Source organism: Manis javanica, chromosome X, assembly GCF_040802235.1.
Source record: "Manis javanica isolate MJ-LG chromosome X, MJ_LKY, whole genome shotgun sequence".
NCBI classification, from domain to species: Eukaryota; Metazoa; Chordata; class Mammalia; order Pholidota; family Manidae; genus Manis; species Manis javanica.
In genome coordinates this window covers 80,377,368-80,385,508 of record NC_133174.1, presented here as the reverse complement: position 1 = coordinate 80,385,508, position 8,141 = coordinate 80,377,368, and the positions used below count along the sequence as shown (strand labels likewise).

The following is an 8,141-nucleotide window of genomic DNA, read 5'->3' as shown; positions in this document are numbered from 1 at the left end:
CATAACCCCAAACAAGCAAAATGAGCTCATCAGTACAGAGAACAGATTGGTAGTTGCCAGTAGGTTGGGAAGAGGGTGAAATGGGTGAAGCAGGTTAAAAAGTACATGCTTCCAGCTTTGAAATAAATACATCCTGGGGACAGAAAGTACAGAAAAAATTTTAAAAAATAATAATAATGTAAGAATAATTGACAGGTATAAAATATGACATTTTGACTCTTAGTAATAGCTCTTCATCAACCACATTAAATAATTTTTAAAACAGACAATCTAGTCAGATTTTAAAAGAAATTAGGCAAAATATTGAATTTATCAAGAAGACTATTTGATAAAATGTTTATGGCCTCATATTATTTGACATTTGTAGGCCAAATTTGTGATAAATGTATGGAGCCATTACTATTTATAAGACATTTACATAGTAATTGTTAGGGTGCAGGCTTCCGAGGCTTCCCCAGAGAACAAACTACACAGGCATAGAGATGTAAATTCAAGCAAAGTCTTTATTCAGCCAACTAGTTGGGGTCCAAGTCAGCCCGATGCAGCGGGTCTCAACAAGGACCCCGAGCACTCAGAGCCAAGGGTTTATATAGCAATTTCAAAGCACTTAACTCATAGCAATTTTCTATAACTATACATTATTCTTGCAAGACATATATCCTGGGGTTAAGCAAGGGCAGGGTAAGACTACTCCTCAATGGTTAGGGAGGTTCTGCACGATAAGCTTGGTATGTAAGATTTACTGACCAAGGTTAGCTGACCAAGGGTCACAGCTGCCCACCACCCGGTGCTCATGATTAACTTGTTTTTCAAGGCCTTACCCAGTTCCAGTTTTTCTTTCTAAGTCACATACTCAGAAAATGGCTTCTAGGCCTTTAAGATGGCTATGCTTATGCTAACCTATTTCTATTCTTACATTCCCCTCTTCTTCTTGTATCTATTTCAATCATGAAATTAGGGGTCATCTGTTTGGTTAACACTCTGATAGTTCTGTCTCAACACTATGATTTGCACGGTGCTAATGCGTTCTTTGATAAAGGTAACACATGGAGTGACTCCGGTTTGGCGGGCCTACTACTTGTTAGAATAAGCTGGGGTGGTGCTGATTACTTCTGTCTTGTTGTAGAGGGAGGTGTAAGTTTTAGGAACTCTCTCAATGCAGGTTCTTTGCCTACTTGCAGAGGATAAAGTGAGTCTCGGTCTTTGTCTTCTACAGATAGGGACTCTAGCTGCTGCTAGGGAAAAGGGGCGATGACCGCTCTGGCTGCTTCGTGCTGAGAAGGGGGTGCAGTAAAGGGTGCAGCTAGGTCTCTATTACTGGTCAGTTGAGAGGGCTTCAGAAGGCTGGCGCTTCTATTACTATTTGCAGTTTTGTGGCTTCTAGGCAAGATAAAACAAATTGTGTTATTAGGTTATGTAGCAACATCTGGAGTTGGATTTTCTATTCTGGAGGCTGCAGTTATTGAAACAATACTTTTCTCTAAAATCACCCTCATTTTTATTAGAAGTAACCAGGTTAAGAAAATAATTAACAGCTGGCTTGATCATTTGCACAAGTGCAGCAAGAAGAGCAATTGATTACACAGGCTCTTTTAAATATGCTTTGCTGGAACTTTTTGTAAGGAATTTCAGATTGAACTTTTAAAGGCCTCTTGAGGCCAGACAGCCAAGCTAGATTTGCCATCAGGCTTTGCCTGCAGTACCTGTAGATTTGGATGAATTCTTCTCTTCTCGAGGTCTCTGAACCTGCCAGGAAGTGACCTTCTTTACTCACCTGGTAAGGCTGCTGGGAACTCTGTAAGCAAGGTACCAGGCCAGTTCTTCCAAGGGGCTTTGTTGGCTTTATAAAGTCAATCTTAGTTCCTTAAAGTTGTTCACATCTGAGTCCATGCACATGTCTCTCAGGTATGACATTCCAGTCAAAGCCCTGGCAGTATAACCAGTGTTCTTAAGTAGTCTTCTCACAAGGAAAGCAGATTCTTATTGAACTCATGCAAATAAACATACTGCCATGGAATACAAAAACAGTCACTGAAAGTTTTTAAACTCTGGAGGGATCAGGTAGAGAGAAGGAAGTTTCAATTCTGCTCATAAAGATAGTCATTTACTAAACTGTTGTCAGTTTAAGAGAACAAGGTTAAAACACTTTATCAGCAACATTTGAAACAAAAAGACACAAAATCATTTTCTTTAGTTTATGTAATTTTATGTAACTAATACCTGTTCTGCTGAAATCTAGTTCTTTACCAGTTTAGGGATAATACTATAAATGACAAAAGACTTACAAATGACAATGGTTAAAGATCTGATGAGAGCTTACTGTAAGACAGTTGACATAAGGAAATTCTGATATTTCTGTAATACAAAACATTTAGTAACAAAGTTTAGCATCATTCTCTTTGACAGTGCTTTCCTGGTAAATAAATATATATATATCAGATAAATAAGCCAAATTAGTCAAATACTTTCTCTAATGAGAAAAAATTCTTCTGACATGTTCCAGGGGCCCTCTGGAAAATATCAGAGTTAACTAGAGGTAAAAGCACTTTTTTTTGAACTTAGCATAAGTGTCCAAGACCAGATACAAAAAAAGCAGAGAAAGTGCTTAAGTCTACAGGTCTTCTCTGAAAGCTTCAAGAATGTTTTACTCTTTAATAGTAGATATAAGCTGCTATGCAAATTCTATTAAAAGCTCTAAGATCATTTGCATTAAAAAATATGAAGAGTCCTCTGAAGGACTACTACTAGTAAGATGGCAAACTTCCGGCTTCTCTTCAGGGTCCTTGGTTTCCGCCGGCGCCACTTGAAGCCCAATCACCTCTCGCTCCCCTCCCAATCCCAGCACCTAGCCAACAGCCACCAGCTCCGTAGAAGTGACACCTCAATCAATTCATGCCCCTTCCTATATAACCTAGCACCTTTCCCTAATAAAGCGGAACTCTCCGGTTAATTGCTGCTATGTGTCGCTCCTTTCCTTTCATCCCCCATGTTTTTTTTTTTAAAACATACAGCATATAAATTAAACAAGAAGACCTGGTGGTTGTCAAAAAAATCTATTACAACCTTTCTCAAAAGTGGTCACACGTTTGTCCATTTAAACTTTTACAGTGAAACTTGTTTTTCTGGGAGAAACGTAATCTTGTCTAGATTCTAGTTTAATTTTTAAGAATAAATTTTGGTTTGTTAACTAAGTGCATTTAATCAGCTGAAAAAAAGCTTTGTTACCATTCTGCTTAGGTGGATAAATTAAGAAAACAAATAATCAGTAACAACTTTAATCATTTGTTGGTTAGAGATTTTTCCACTTATAAAAATATATGGAATAAATAATTCAATTTCTCAGGCCATGCAATCGTTTTCAATAACAAAATATTTCAAAGGCAAATAAAGCTTATACAGTTGTTAACAAACTTTAGCTTTTCGTCTTTTTAATATTACGATTTCATTTTTTTTTTTTTTAATATTCTGGCAACTCACTGAGACTTTAAGCATGAGAAACTGCTTTGATCTTTCAACATTAAGAGCAGACTAACAGTTAAAGAAAACTGTTTAACTAGAAACGAGATTCTAATTTTGCTGTGCACTTGATATCAAGACTCACTTGCTTTAATTTCACTAGGCACGACTATATCTGTAAGAATATAGTAATTTATTCTTCATTTGCCCTATGGTCCCAAGCACATAAGCCGGTGAGAATTAGCCTGGGCTTGCCTGCGGCTTGACTGGGTTTATCTCACCGAATCTCTAAACATCCTGACCCTCCCCCCCAAAGCAACAGGCTGAGCGGGTCTTCCACAACAAAAGGCACCACGGTGTTTTCTCTCTTTAAACAAATAGCTGTACTTTAGAACAAAGTTACTTTCTTTATCACAAAACACATTCTTTAGCATGCAGAAGACTTTTCATTCTTTATACTTTTTCTTATTAAAACATACATTTTTTAGCATAGAGAAATGTTTTATTACTTTAAGTAGTTTTAATTAAAACTTGAAACCATTAGAAACTTTAATTTCCAGTGAACACCGAGAAGGCAGGCCATTGTAAACTGTTAAACTAACATTCTTTAGATTGACAAATTTATGAACACATTTTATAATTTCTGTAACCATGAGCTTTACAGCACAATCTCTCATAGAGTATATCTTCTTAACTTAGCAAAACTTAAAGGTTTTAGGTTTCTACAAAGATTCTCAGGCAGTAGGTAGGTATACACACTGTAACACACAATTAAAAAGAGGTTCACTTGCTTCAGTCATTTAGTTCACTCATTCGTAACAACTATTCTAGATTACTTACAAGACCTTTACTGAATATTAGACAAAGCCAAGCCTTTAAGCATTTTATTTTTAAAAGATTTAGCAGATAACATGACTTAAATGACCTCAGGTAAATTTAGGCAGCTGATAACTACAAGGACATGCCCGCCTCAGGCAAACTCAAATTAGCATTAATGCTTAACACTTTTTATCAGGTTTTCTGGAGGTTTTAGAATACCCAATTTTCACAAGCGCTTGTCTTTAAATCAATTTCATTAATACCATCCGGAGGTAGAAAGATATATTCATTTACACACTTAGGGGGGTCGTCTGAGTCTGTCTCATGGTGAGAAAGAAGGAAAAAGAATATGAGGGAGACAAAGGCGAAGGATGAAGATGCCACTTCAAACAAAATGACTGTTGTAAGTGCTTGTGAACGAGTGCCTGTCGTTGCACAGTTTTTCTTCCACGGGGGACGCGAATTTATCTGGGATTCGCGGCTGTGACCCCCTTATCCTGTCACGGGAGTCTTCTAGCGGCGGGCGCCCTAATGGCTCTTAATTGCCCGACCCGTGCCCGCGGGGAATGATGTAGTGGCAGAAAGGAGGAACGGAGAGAGCAGGAGAACCTTAGAACAAGGAAACTTAAAATGAGAAGCGCAAAAAAATATAAACTGAAACCAACACACAGTAAAACAGTCAATGATAACACTAAGCACACACACACCACATCTGATCGCACTCGTTCGGACCGGTCCTTCTCTCACTCTGGTGCGCACCACACTCACCACTTTCAGGGTCTTCAAAAACTCTCGTAATTCTCCTGAAGGGCATCCACTCGGACTGCCGCAGGGTGACGAGCTCGATCTTTTCCTCCTCGGGCGCCAGTTTTCTGCCGATCGGATTTGCCTTCCTAAGGCCGAGTCACTCGGACCTTAGGGCCAGGATTGGTTACCTGGGCTTTTACCCAGGGTCGCTAACCTGGGGGCCGGGACTACCAGCCCAGACTTCCTCACTCGGGACCACTAACCCGAGACCATACACGGGATGGCGACTCCCGCTTTATAATGGATTTATGCAGACACGAGGGGGCGACCCTCGAATTACACTGCCCTGTCCAGACAATTAGACCTTGCCTCCAGCTGTCCTTTGTTCTCAGGGAAGCTGCTCGTATCCCGGACGAGCCCCCAAATGTTAGGGTGCAGGCTTCCGAGGCTTCCCCAGAGAACAAACTACACAGGCATAGAGATGTAAATTCAAGCAAAGTCTTTATTCAGCCAACTAGTTGGGGTCCAAGTCAGCCCGATGCAGCAGGTCTCAACAAGGACCCCGAGCACTCAGAGCCAAGGGTTTATATAGCAATTTCAAAGCACTTAACTCATAGCAATTTTCTATAACTATACATTATTCTTGCAAGACATATATCCTGGGGTTAAGCAAGGGCAGGGTAAGACTACTCCTCAATGGTTAGGGAGGTTCTGCACGATAAGCTTGGTATGTAAGATTTACTGACCAAGGTTAGCTGACCAAGGGTCACAGCTGCCCACCACCCGGTGCTCATGATTAACTTGTTTTTCAAGGCCTTACCCAGTTCCAGTTTTTCTTTCTAAGTCACATACTCAGAAAATGGCTTCTAGGCCTTTAAGATGGCTATGCTTATGCTAACCTATTTCTATTCTTACAGTAATTTCTATAATATTCATATAAATGGCTAGAATATTTTCAGTTATATTTAAAGTTTGGAATGCTGAATCCAATGTTTTATAAAATGGAACTATATGATAAATATCTACAAACTTCTTTTGAAGTGTCTCTCTATGAACAAAAGGTAAAAATTCTGTGAAATATAATAGAAACAATTGTTCTGTCTTCGTATAAATGGCTGAAACAATTTATGGAAAAAGATGTGGTTACAACGATACGGCATCTTTTTCAACAAACAATTGCTGTTGGAGGAAATATATAAAATATTACTGATGAGCTATAGATAAAAGTACTTTAAAAATCATGTAATTTAAGTACATTTTTACACATTTTATGCAAGTAAATATATTTCTGATGTGTTGCAAATGATAGTTACTGGATTTTGTCTAAATGAAGTGCTCACAGACTACTTTTCCATGAACTGGTAAAAAAAGAAACAAAAAAAATCTAATTAAGTATGTCCTCACCAGTAATGATTTCTTTAGTTAAAAACAATATTTGATGGGAAATTTTTATAAATGTTTTAAATAGAATAATAGAAGATTCCAGGCTACTTTTACAGAGACATCAGCATACATACAATTGCAAAGAAATTGAACCCAAAATTCTTCAAAGTGCTACAGGGTATCATCAATGTTATTAATTCCATAAAGCAATGCCATTAAAACATAATAAAATCACCCAACACTGTATTATGAGTTGGGGTGTTGTCATAAACATCTATAGTACATAATTTTGATGGTTATCTTATGGCAAGGAAGTAGAAAGGAGTGTAACATTAATGGATGACCTATACATTTTTCTTTCACAAAAAGACAAGTGCTCCAAATTTGCTAACTTGTCTGTGATGAAAAATGAATGTTTAACTCTGTAGTAGATTTTATGGAAAGAATATTAAATGCACAATTTATATTTTAACAAAGCCATCTTCTTACTTTTTGTTCTCAAGACTTCTTTACAGTATTAAAAATTATTTAGGATCCCAGCAAGTTTTCCTTTATGTGAGTTATATCTAACAGTATTTATTTTATTAGGAATTAAAACAGAATTTAAGGAAAAATTTATACATTAATTCAGTTGAAATACCCAAAATAACCCACTGCATGTCAGTAGGAAACACATTTTTATTTTCCAAAAAAATATTGAGAAGAGTGGTATTTTTTTACATTCTGAAAATTTCCCTGGAAGGAAATTACAGCTGACTTCTCATATTTGCTTCTGCATTTAGTTGTAAATTTGCTGTGATATGTTGTTTTGGTTGAGGTATATGAAGGAAATCTGACTTCACTAAGATATGTAGTCAGACAGGAAAATAAATTTTAATATTTTCATAAAATTTTGGCATTCTTTGAAAAGCATATGAAATACCTACAAATGGTAGTTTCCTAAAGATTAGTTGCAATGTGGAATCAGAGGCCATATCAGTGAACCTTTCACACTCTTGTTACATTAAAATGCATTCATCTACCTTATTTTTTAAATATATTTTCTTTACCCGGGAAAGATATAATGGCAGGAATTAGCCAATTGAAAAACATTGGTGAATGAGTTACACAGAATTTTCAAATATTGAAAAATATAATATAAATATGTAACTATTTATCTGCAAACATGTCATGAATTGGCAACTTGTTCACAGTGGTGAATACAAGCTCACATTTGCAGATGCAAGTTTCCCATCATTCTTATTTTCCCTCAAAAGCTTGACATTTCTCATTGGCAAGCCACTAGCCTTGAAGTGACAGACCCACTTAGTTCGTGTATGTGATAATGTTGGCCAAATATCCAGGTATCAATATCCATACTTAATCATTCTTACCAGTAAAAATGGAGTTCCACGAAAAAAAAGGCCATCTCATAACTCAGTGACACAGTGTTTTCCTTTAAGACACCATGGTACTTTGGCCTAAAGGAAAAGTGCTTGTGTGTATGTTTCATTTCATCAAAGAGAATATGTGAACTTTGAATTTCATCAAAGGATGTGTACTCAGTGGTTGAAATTTAAATAAAATTAATAATTTTTACTTCTCCACCGAAATATTCTTAAGTGAAACTGGCATCTTTTTCTTGGCTATGTGGCAGTGAAGAATAAAAGGCATCTTTATGCAGTGTTACTCCGGGAAGAATACACCTTCATAGCCAGGGGCAAAATACATTTGAAACCACAATCAGGCAAAGGTAG

At 37.1% G+C, this 8,141-nt stretch overlaps 1 long non-coding RNA gene across 1 annotated transcript; it reads right to left on the bottom strand.

The window, feature by feature from the left end:
• Positions 1-443: 443 nt before the first annotated feature.
• Positions 444-5,931, bottom strand: LOC140847426 (uncharacterized). The gene is made up of 3 exons (XR_012127416.1): positions 5,044-5,931; positions 1,775-2,006; positions 444-1,380 (listed from the first exon to the last, which is right to left on the bottom strand). It is a non-coding gene; the product is annotated as an uncharacterized lncRNA (long non-coding RNA).
• Between the last annotated feature and the right edge of the window lie 2,210 nt (positions 5,932-8,141).